At 35.6% G+C, this 12,500-nt stretch overlaps 1 non-coding gene across 1 annotated transcript; it reads left to right on the top strand.

Annotated features, from left to right (window-relative positions):
- Nucleotides 1-3,184: 3,184 nt before the first annotated feature.
- Nucleotides 3,185-3,288, top strand: LOC112095959. The gene has a single exon (XR_002904119.1). It is a non-coding gene; the product is annotated as a small nucleolar RNA R71 (small nucleolar RNA).
- Nucleotides 3,289-12,500: the final 9,212 nt, after the last annotated feature.

Raw genomic sequence — 12,500 nt, 5'->3', positions numbered from 1 at the left:
TCTTTGTGAGAAGATATTTAAGAGCAGCATGATCTGTGAACACGATTATTTTACAACCAATGAGATAAGATCGAAATTTCTCTAATGCAAACACTACTGCTAGCATTTCTTTTTCAGTAGTTGAATAATTCAACTGTGCATCATTCAATGTCATACTAGCATAGTAAATAACGTGGGGAATTCGATCAACTCTTTGTCCTAATACTGCTCCTACTGCATAATCAGATGCATCACACATGAGCTCAAATGGTAAACTCCAGTTTGGGGGCTGAATGATGGGTGATGATGTCAACAATTGCTTTAGTTTTTCAAATGCCACAAGACATGAATCATCAAAGATAAAAGGTACATCCTTAGCAAGTAAATTGCATAAGGGTCTAGAAACTTTGCTAAAATCTTTAATGAAACGTCTATAAAAACCAGCATGCCCAAGGAAAGATCTTACTTCTTTAACTGTTTTGGGTGGAGGAAGATTAGAAATGAGATCCACCTTGGCTTTGTCAACCTCAATACCTTTGCTCGAAATGATGTGACCGAGAACAATACCTTGTTTTACCATAAAATGACACTTCTCCCAATTTAAGATCAAGTTCTTCTCAATACATCTCTGCAGAACTAGTGTTAGATGATGTAAACATTGATCAAACGAATCACCAAAGACAGAAAAATCATCCATAAAGACTTCAAGGAATCGTTCAACCATATCAGAAAAAATGCTCAACATGTATCGTTGAAATGTAGCAGGTGCATTACATAAACCAAATGGCATTCTCCTATATGCAAATGTGCCAAAAGGGCAAGTGAAAGTAGTTTTCTCTTGATCTTTTGGTGCTATGGGAATCTGATTGTATCCTGAGTAGCCATCTAGAAAGCAATAAAATTCATGGCCTGCTAATCTATCAAGCATTTGATTAATAAATGGTAAAGGAAAATGGTCTTTACGTGTGACAGAATTCAACTTTTTATAATCAATGCATACACGCCATCCTGTAGTTACTCTAGTGGGTATCAATTCATTATCAGCATTCGTAACTACTGTGACTCCTGACTTTTTGGGGACAACTTGTACAGGACTGACCCATGAACTATCAGAAATTGGGTAAATGATACCTGCGTCTAATAGTTTAAGGACTTCTGTTCTAACAACTTCTTTCATGTTAGGATTTAACCGACATTGCATCTCCCTAGTAGTTTTAGCATTTTCATCAAGGTGAATGTAATGCATGCAGTCTACTGGGTTTATACCTTTTATGTTTGCTATGGTCCATCCTAATGCCCCTTTGTGCTCTTTCAAAACATCTAACAACTTACCTTTTTGTTCGTCATTGAGGGATGATGAGATGATTACCGGCAGAGTGCTTTCTTCTCCCAAAAACGCATATTCCAAAGTGTTGGGCAATGGTTTGAGCTCGAGTTTCGGTGGTAATTCTGATGGTGGGATGAGTTTCTTCTCTGATGGTGCTAGTTGTTCAACTCTTGACTTCCATTTATTAGTGTCCATGGATGGTGCTGAGTCAAGTAGGGCGTTGACCTCATCGACCGATCTGTCAATATCAAAATTCAAACCACAGTGAGTTAAACATGTTTGTAAAGAATCATCACTAAGGTTTGAAACAAAAGTATCATCAACTAATGCTTCAATTAAATCCACATCAACAATTCCATCATCTGCACTGTAAGGTTGTTTGGCAATGTTGAAGATGTTCAGCTCCATAGTCATGTTGCCGAAAGACAACTGCATATTTTCAGTTCTGCATTGAATGTGAGCATCCGTAGTTGCCAAGAAAGGTCAGCCTAGAATAATGAGGATGTGCTTCCTTGAATTCTATATTGGTTGAGTGTCAATTACAATGAAATCAACAGGAAAATAAAACTTGTCTACCTGGATAAGCACGTCCTCCACAATACCACGAGGTATTTTCGTGGACCGATCTGCAAGTTGTAACACCACTGGAGTTGGGTGTAATTCTCCTAGTCCAAGTTTCACAAATACAGAGTAAGGCAACATATTTACACTAGCTCCTAAATCCAACAAAGCATTCTCAATTGTGTGGTTCCCTATGCTACATGAGATAGTGGGGGAGCCTGGGTCTTTGCATTTTAAAGGAATTTTATGTTGGAGTATAGAACTAACGTTTTCTGTTAAAAAAGAATCTCACCTGTGGATTTTCCCTTCTTACCTTTAGCTAACCGCTGAGGAAATGGAGCTTTGGGAACGTATTCTCGTGAGTTGTTTTCGTCTTTCTCCTCCGGTGATGATTCCTCAACATTCACAGGTACAATTTGATTTTCTTTTGTCACCGGCATCTCCACGTTGTTGTCGACTTCTTTTCCTTTTTGCAAGGTCATTACTGCTTTGACTTCTCCATGCTGCTATGGTGAACTGGTACTTGCTTCATGCACTCCTTTAGGGTTAGGCACTGGTTGACTTGGAAATTTGCCTTTCTCAACAGTCATTGCCAAGGTCTGAACTGAAGAAGCAAGTTGTCCCACCATCTTTTCGAGGCTTGAAACTGATTGGGCTTGTGAATTAAAGCCTGCTCTCAACTCATTTCGTAGTCCATCAATGGTGCGGTTCTATTGCTCAATCGTGGAGTGAGTAACATTTTTGAAATTCTGGAATGCATCCTCCCATGGTCTGGGCTGAGAGTAGTTTTGGTTCTGATTGTATGGTTTAAATGGTGGCTGAGAGGCTTGAGGATTTTGAGGAATTGGTGGAGCTGGAGCTGCTGGTCCATTCTGTTGGAATCCTTGAGACCATGAAAAATTGGGGTGGTCTCTCCATCCAGGGTTATATGTGTTGGATTATGGGTTGTAATTTGATGGCTTTCTCATTACACCTATGACATTGGCTTGATCTGGATATGAGTCATGGTCATGTGGCTCTGTTGATTTAGCAGTCGATAACGATGCTATTTGTTGAGAGAGACCTTCAATTATTACTTTGACTTCTTTAATTTCTGAACTAGATTCGCCAATGTGAACCTCACTCACTCCCTTAATTCTTCTAGTATTCCTGAGTGATCGACTCCGTTGTTGGGAATTATCTGCTTGTCGCTGGAAGAATTCCCAAATTTCTGATGCACTTTTTGACATTAGCTCTCCTCCACTTGTTGCCATTAGCCATTCTTGCACATTCGGCAATAATCCCTCCAAAAAGTATTGGCATTGGTGCCATTTCTCGTACCCATGATGTGGACACTTCAAGAGTAGCCCATTGAATCGCTCCCACGTTTCGAAAAACTGCTCGTCTTCTCTCTGTGTAAACTCTGAAATTTCCCTGCGAATAGCATTGGTTTTATGCACTGGGAAATATTTATTCAAAAATTTAGTTACCATTTGTTCCCATGATGAAATGCTATTAGCAGGTAAAGTATTTAACCATGAACGAGCTCTATCCTTTAAAGAAAATGGGAATAATCTGAGTTTAACATCATCGTCTGACAAATTTTTATATTTAAAAGTTTGACAAATTGCATGAAAATCATTCAGATGATTATATGGGTCTTCATTTTCTAGGCCATAAAATGTTGGGAGATAATTTAGCACACTGAGTTTTAATTCAAAACTCCTAGCAGCTACATTTGGGTATCTTATGCATGATGTGCTCAAATTAGCTAAGGGACTAAAATAGTCCTTAAATGACCTCTCATGTGGTGCTTGTAAATCCATTTTATTTTTAACGTGTTTGTGTGTGCGAAGTGTTTTTTTTAATTCAAGGTCTATAGGTTCAAGATTAGGTAATAATGACCTACGACCATGCATGCAAAATAAATAAAATAAAAATAAAGATGAGAACAAAACAAATAAAAATAAAGAAGAGAGAGAAATTACGATACTAACCTTATTGCGCTATTAAAACCTTTATATAAAAATACACAAAAATAAATACGTGAAATAAATTAACTAAAAATAAATTAATAAGATAAACAAAAAAAAATTACAAAGAAAAATAAATTAAAAATTAAATTACAGAATTTTAAAGAAGAGAAAAAAGAAAAGAAATACTAACCTTTAAATGTAGATTCACTTTTTTTTCTTTTTTTTTAATAATAAAAAAATACAAGAAAACAAATAAAAGAAATTATTCACAAAAATTAATTCTATGAATTAAAATTACTTACCTCCCCGGCAACGGCGCCAAAAACTTGTTGTGCAAATTTTAATGTACTCGCAAGCGCACGAATCTATTGTAGTATAGACTAATGGTGACGAGTGTCGATCCCACGAGGAGGTGGATTTTAATTATATATAGAATTAATTTTGTAAATGGGTGGTTGGAATTGTGGTGGAAGTGATTTAAATTATCCTAAAATTGGAATTGAAATGGCGATAATAAATTCTAAAATTGGACTTGCAATGGCGAGAATAAATTGAAGAGAAATCTATTGAAATGACGTACTTGGGTATCTAGATCCGTATCAACATCCATCATAGGCTAAATAATCCGTATTAATGCCAATTAAATCATGAGGGGGTAATCCACACCTCATGAACCACGCTCTAATCAATATGGTGCTAAGGGCTTATCGTGCCAAATAATAATAACCTTATACTAGAGAGCCGGTGTAACTAAGGCGGTATCTAGACAAGACTATTATTATTTGTCAACGAGAAGTCAAAACATCCACAAAAATTAGAGGGGAAGAGAAAATAAATTTACCAAATTAAGCCCATGACACATGTTGAGACTTCACCTTCAACCCAAGCTTGAAAGAAAATTAGCCACTCATAATTGAACTAGGGGCAAAATGGGAATTTATTAAAATACGAAGAAAATACAAGATAGAGAAGGAATTACAGAAAATGGATCCCAAAAATGGATTCAGAGATATCAAATTACGGGGGAGAGGCCCCCTTTTTATAGATACATGGAGTAAATCATGGCCATTGGATTAAAAACAGTTTGGACGCTCAGGATTGCGCCACGTCATCAGTCAACAGTCCACGGTTTGACCCGATTTTGAACAGTAACGCGGTTTGACCCGAATGAACAGTAACGCGGTTTGGTTGAAAATAATCATGTGTGATGCATGCACCGTATGCGAGATTTTTCGTCCACTGATATGCTGCCACGTCACCATCAACAGTATATAAGAATTTTAGTCCAACAGGATCGTGACACCTCATCAGTCAATGCCACGTCATCGGTCCGTCTATGTGAACAGTGTCGTGAATAGTAACGTATACAGTACCGTACACGTGAATAGTACCGTACATGTGAACAGTGTCATTTTTCCTTTTATGCTCCTCCTAAGGTTTTCGACCGTCCTGAGTTCAAAAGTGATGTCCTTTTTACCATCTGATTTCTCGTTTATTGTGAAATGACTATGATGCCCTTAAAATACATAAAATACTTAATTAAAATAAAACACATGTAATTAAATCACAAGAAGGTTAAATACATAAAAGTAAGGGTTGTTAGTAAGACTTGAAATGTAAAATGACAGTTTTCTCCTTTATAAATATGCATTTTCTAACACTCAACATTTGACTCCTCAATATGGGTATTACGGGTTTGCTTTGTTAAGGGATATTTCTCAGGATTATGTATTTGGGGCTTGGGTGAGAGAAAATTATTTATGAGAGTGTAGTTGTAAAAATTTTCCATATAGTGAATATTTTTCTCTGGTTGTCTTTTTGACAACGGCCGTGGTTTTTCTCCGGATTTAGAGTTTTTCACGTAAATCTTGTGCTGTGTGATTGGTGTATTCTCCATTAAATTTTTCTGTTAATTTGTTGCTTGACAAATTGGTTGGAGTGATCTTGGGAGGAAGCTCAATTTCCTAACAGTGGTATCAGAGCCAACAGTTTGTACTTGGGGTATACGGTACTGTTTATGTAAAGCATATATGTCAGCAGCTGGTGTTTTTTAAACTTGGTGGAGTTTGATGTTGTTAAAAAAAAATTAATGGAAGAATGATTTTATTGGCTTGTGGAGAATTCAAGTCAAAGGTGTATCCAATCTGGTATGCACAAAGATTTGAAGGTGTGGACAATTTTTGGCACCTCAAGAAAATTGTCAAGAAGGTGGAGTGGGCTCGGCAAATTACTCCAAAATCAGTAAAAGAGATAATGATATTCTTGTAGATAGTGAGTTTCCTTTTGATAGGAGATTGGGTTAGTTCTTTTGGCATGTAAATCTCCAAGTTGCCATGAAAGAGAACATGCTATGATCAGCGGGGTACACAAGTTTGCACGCGGGCATTGGCTTGGTATAAATGCAAGGTGTGTGGTGGAAAAGTTATGTCATGGCTGAAGAATTCTCAGGGAAACCAAGCATGAGAATTGCACCATAAATTTCAGCAAGATATTTTGACATGTGCCGAGAAAAATCTTAGAATGGTTGTTTCTAAGTGGTATACTCTTTATGGTGGAGTATGATAATTCTCTATGTTGAGAATTATGACTGTTGGTGAAGACAGTGTTTTGTAGCAGTAGTTATGAATTTTTTTTTTTAATCAAGGTGGAGATTGTTGAAATTGATTAAAAAAAAAGGAAAAGTCAAATGGGAACACATTGATTGCATTCAAATGGGTGGATGGACTTTGACAAGCAAAATGCCAATTTTCAACCGCATGATGAATTTGTCAAAAAGGAAGAAAGTTGTTGCCGACTTATTAGATTTTTGGTGTGATAGTTTGGCTATAAATTGGAATGTCATTTGATGAGAAATGAGTAGTAATGAGCTTCGGCGTTGCTCAAGAAAATAGACATGAAATGTTGGCCATTGAGAGAAGCAATCAAAATCCCAGAGAAGGAATCCAAGTTTTGGTGAGAAATTGAGAGAGAGAGAAGTTCTTAAGTATGTAGTTATATTGAAGGAGCATTTGGCTCCTCAATATGGGTATTACGGGTTTGCTTTGTTAAGAGATATTTCTCAGGATTATGTATTTGGGGCTTGGGTGAGAGAAAATTATTTATGAGAGTGTGGTTGTAATAATTTTCCATATAGTGAATATTTTTCTCTGGTTGTCTTTTTGACAACGGCCGTGGTTTTTCTCCGGATTTAGAGTTTTTCACGTAAATCTTGTGTTGTGTGATTGGTGTATTCTCCATTAAATTTTTCTGTTAATTTGTTGCTTGACAAATTGGTTGGAGTGATCTTGGGAGGAAGCTCAATTTCCTAACAGTAGTATTAGAGCCAACGGTTTGTACTTGGGGTATACGGTACTGTTTATGTAAAGCATATATGTCAGCAGCTGGTGTTTTTTAAACTTGGTGGAGTTTGATGTTGTTAAAAAAAAAATTAATGGAAGAATGATTTTATTGGCTTGTGGAGAATTCAAGTCAAAGGTGTATCCAATCTGGTATGCACAAAGATTTGAAGGTGTGGACAATTTTTGGCACCTCAAGAAAATTGTCAAGAAGGTGGAGTGGGCTCGGTAAATTACTCCAGAATCAGTAAAGGAGATAATGATATTCTCGTAGATAGTGAGTTTCCTTTTGATAGGAGATTGGGTTAGTTCTTTTGGCATGTAAATCTCCAAGTTGCCATGAAAGAGAACATGCTATGATCAGCGGGGTACACAAGTTTGCACGCGGGCATTGGCTTGGTATAAATGCAAGGTGTGTGGTGGAAAAGTTATGTCATGGCTGAAGAATTCTCAGGGAAACCAAGCATGAGAATTGCACCATAAATTTCAGCAAGATATTTTGACATGTGCCGAGAAAAATCTTAGAATGGTTGTTTCTAAGTGGTATACTCTTTATGGTGGAGTATGATAATTCTCTATGTTGAGAATTATGACTGTTGGTGAAGACAGTGTTTTGTAGCAGTAGTTATGAATTTTTTTTTTTAATCAAGGTGGAGATTGTTGAAATTGATTAAAAAAAAAAGGAAAAGTCAAATGGGAACAGATTGATTGTATTCAAATGGGTGGATGGACTTTGACAAGCAAAATGCCAATTTTGAATCGCATGATGAATTTGTCAAAAAAGAAGAAAGTTGTTGCCGACTTATTAGATTTTTGAGAATCTCCAAAGGAGATTTCTGAGAAAGAAAGCCCCAAAGATATTACAAATTCATCCCAAAACGTTACTATTTCTGGTGAAAGTTCATCTTCACAAATTGTTTTTTCACAACCAACAAAGAAAACTTCGGTTTGGTTTGATAAAACCCATTCTCAAAATATTTTAACTATCGAAGACGGGTTTTACCATACTGACCCATTTCAAACACTTACAAAGTTTTTCCCCAAAGGCTGGTTTTTTAAACCATGGGATTTAACAAAACCCCAGCCTTATTATCAAAGCATTTTGGAAGCCACTAAGTCAGTTAAATTCAAACATTTTTATCTCAGTGACTCCCATTCTGAGCCAGCCTATTCCACGGCCACAATCTTAAAAGTCTTGAGCCCAAAACAGTGGGGTGATCTACTCCACAACCAAAAAAGATTTCCCTCTAATTTTCAAATGTGTTTACCACATTATTTGACCTATTCCTATTGGGATTATCAGTAGGCCTGGTACAACACATTTTTTATTCAAAATCCAAAGAAATCCCACTCATGGTTATTTTTCTTTAATTCAAAAATAATTGTACAAAGCCTTTCTAATTGGTTTCAAATTTGGTGGAATTACTTTGGCCCAAGTCCTGACATTCTCACTCCGAATGCCATAAATTGTTTGAATCTTTTTAAAGCCCATTACATTCCTTTTGAGTCTGAGAAAATGTTTCCTTATTTCCTCTGTTTTTGTACAAATTTCTTCCTTCCATGGGTATGGATGTGGAACCTCCGTTATCACACCCATGATGCTCAACTTATCCTACAAAGAACCTTTAAAGTAAAATTGTGGTCAAAATTCGATGAACAGTCTAAATTGACTAACACCTTAATCCGAAATTGGCTCTCTGCTAAAGGATTTCCTGAACCAACCATTAAGCACTCCAAAGCCCAACAAACTTTTCTAACCCAAAAATCCAAAGCCCAATCTCTTTTAGCCAGTGCCAAAACTGAAGAACAGTATTTTAAAGTTATGCAACAGCTTCTCACCACGAGGTCTGAAACATCTGTTGCAAGTTCCTCCTCAAGCACCTCCGGAGATGAAGAGCCTTTTATTTCCCTTGGTGATGAAAATGAAGACGACTGCTTCGGCATATTCTCCCCATTAAAGCATTCCAAATGATTATTGTACTGATAAAAAAAAAAGAGTAAATCCTTTTGCTATTTTCTTGTAATTACTTTGTTTGTATATCTTCGGGTGGTCCCCTGGACACAAGTGAGAGCGCACATGTCTCTTCATCCGTATTATTCTTGTATTTGTATTCTCTTGTTACAAAGCTACAGCTCCGCTACAATCTACAGTGAAGAGTTCCAAAGATTACTGTTTGCTACAGCTCCGCTACAGTGAACGGTGGAGATTTCCAAAGATTACTGTATGCTGCATCTCCGCTGCAGTTACAGTTTAAAAATTTTTTTATAAAAATCGAGAGGAAGACTTAGACTCCTCAGATTTTCATTTTCGAAGTTTAGAGCTTCTCTCTCTTCTTTCTCTTCCTTCCTTATCTCTCTCTCTCTCTCTTTCTGGGAATCATTAATCAGAAGGGTTCAAGGAAATTTTTCTGTTTACAGAATAGTTCCTTACCTTCACGATTAATTTCTCTTTCTTCTCTACAAAGAAAAATCAATCAATGTAAGCATTTCATTTCCAATATTATTTTCAAGCATTTAAAGCATTTGTAAATTTTATTTAAAGCTTTCCATGTATGTTTAAGTTTCTATGCTTTAATTTCCGCAATTTAATTTAAAGCATTTAAATTTTATGCATCCTTTGGAGACTGATCTGTATCAGATCTGCCTTAAAACTGCTACGTTCTTCTGAGGCAACGAGACCAGATCTCAATCCTCAGTTGTATTTTTCTCTTCTCCCTCAATTCCTTCAGAGCACCATTTCTGGGATCCAAATCTGGTATTGTGTATGCACCTTAGCCTTTAGATGAATGTTTGTTTCTAGGCTTGCTTAAAGAACTTAATAAATATTTGGTAAATAAATTTGATATATCGGCTGGAAACTAGAACGTGCGGAATATTGATCTGTTCTAAGTCAGATCTGGTTTCAAAGGCATACCTGGCTCTGCATCGATCTAGATACAACACCACGTACCTTTGATAAAACCTGACCAACCGCGTTCCATAGCAAATCTATAATTTTTAAAGCTAGTAATTTATTTTAAAATTTTGACAAAGCCGATCAAAACCAAGCATTGTTTAATTTGAGTTCTTAATATTTGACTTCCAACGAAAGCACATCCATCCTTCGATCCTATTTCCTTCTGGTACATATAATATATATATATATATATATATTATATTGAAATGTGTGATGGTCAGGAGGCGTGATGGCCTCCTGGCCATCACAAACAATCATGGTTGGCCTTTTGTTCTTTTGTTCTTTTTTTTATTTTATTTTTTTATTTATTATTACATCTTTTCAATTGTGCTCTAGTAGTTCTTCTTTGTTCCCGCTTTCAATTCCAATTCCATTTTTATCCCTAAAAAAAAGTATTTACAAGACAAAAATTTATCGGAAAAAGGGTTATAAATGTCATTCATTATTCTTTGAAATTCTGAAGGTGCATTTTTTAAACCAAACGGCATAACCGTCCATTCATACTGTCCGAATGGAACAGTAAAAGCGGTTTTATAACGGTCTTTAGGATGGATTTAAATTTGGCAAAAACCCGACTTCATGTTAAATTTTGAAAATATGAAAGCAGAATGCAGTTTTTGAAGCAAATCCTTTTTATTAGGTATTGGGTACCTAATCCATTTTAATGCTTTATTAAGGGGTTTATAATTTATGACCAGTCTAGGTGTTCCCCTTTCAATCTCGGAATTCTTATTAACATAAAATGCGGCACAAGACCAAGGAGACTGAGATTTAACAATAAGTCCTTTGGACTCCAGGTCACTTATTTCAGCTTTGCAGTGTTGTTCCAATTCCATGTTCATCTGGATTGGACGGGCTTTTGTGGGAATTTATCTTTCATCAAAAGAATTTTCATAAGGTAAATCTACCAAGTGTTGTTTTCTATTCCAAAAAGCAGATTGTAGATCAGCACAGATTTCTTTTTCAATAAGAGCTTTCAAATCAGAAATTTTCTTTTATATGAAATCATTTTGTAATTGGTTTTCGATTCTTTTTAAACTTAAATCCTTTTGTAAAAACATTAAATCATTTTGTCTTGATCTGAGAAGATTATTGATTTGATTCTGATAATCAGAACAAGCTTTGACAATATTCAAATTTCTTGTTTTTGGTTTTTCAATAAACGGGAAAACAAATCTTTTGTTTTTTGCTTTGAAAGATATACTATCGTAATTGACAGTATAGGGAGTAATAAGATTTATAAATGGGGTTTCCAAAATGACAGCATGATGAATATCATTTGTGAGAACAAAAGAAGTTCTAAATTCAAAACCATCGTTATGAATTGAAGCTTCGACTTTAGAATTAACTTTAAGTTTTGAATTGTTGGCGGCAGAAAATCTTTCTTTAGTTTTCTCATGAAATCTTTTAGGGACAATGTCCTCTCTTATGCAATTCAAATCGGCACCAGTGTCAAAAAGGGCAATAGCGTCAATTGTAAAATATTAGAAAAAATTAAGGTGATTTTAATTAAATATTTTCTTGTAGTGATTTGCTTTAAAACAAATAGAAAATCATTGGGTACAGACTCAATGTTTTCTAAATTTTGATCATTTTTATCGTCATTTTCAGAATTAGATTCATTATCTGAATTATCTTGTAGTTGCTTTTGCAAAAGAAGTTGGATGGTTTGAGAATCATTCTTTTGCTTTTCTTTTAACTCTCTTATCTCAAGCTTAATATCTTTGATTTCTTTCTGAAGATCTTGGACATTGGGGATAGTCTTTTTTGTTTTCTTTTTATCCATAATTTCAGTAAGATCATAAGAACTCTTTTTAACAATTGGAATTTTGGAAGTCTCTGCTTTATTAAAATCCAGAGTTTTTAAAAGCTTATCAAGATATTCTTTTTGAAGATTTGGATAAGAAATATGCTTTACGAGCTCAAGAAAGGTTTCTTGATCTTTAGTCAAGACATTAATTTTCTTTAAATAAGAATCAGATTCAGAATCACTACTGCTATATGCAGAGGTGTCTGAGTCAATTAACTCATCGACCTGAAAAGTGTCACTATCTCCCGACATGGAAGACTCAGAGTCAGAGGACTCTATAAGAAGAGGGGCAACTTTGGAGAAGATTTCTTCATCAAGGCCAAGTTCATGAAGCTTTCGATTCATTCTGCAATACTTTGCAGTATGGCCTTTTATACCACACTTATGGCATATGGCTTCTTTATAGTTGAAAGGGGCTTTGTGTTTGGGTTTAAAATCATTTTTCTTAGAGAAGTTGGGCTTCTTGTAAGGCCTCTGGGATTTCTTATAAGAAGATTCTCTAAATTTCTGGAATGGCTTTCTATAGCTTTTGGATCTGTAATGTCTCTTGTGAGGTTTGGAAGAACACTCACCATTA

The sequence above is a fragment of the Citrus clementina genome, unplaced genomic scaffold, assembly GCF_000493195.1.
Source record: "Citrus clementina cultivar Clemenules unplaced genomic scaffold, Citrus_clementina_v1.0 scaffold_1, whole genome shotgun sequence".
Lineage (NCBI taxonomy): Eukaryota > Viridiplantae > Streptophyta > Magnoliopsida > Sapindales > Rutaceae > Citrus > Citrus x clementina.
Note: the sequence above shows the minus strand (reverse complement) of the source record. Positions and strands in the feature narration are given on the sequence as shown.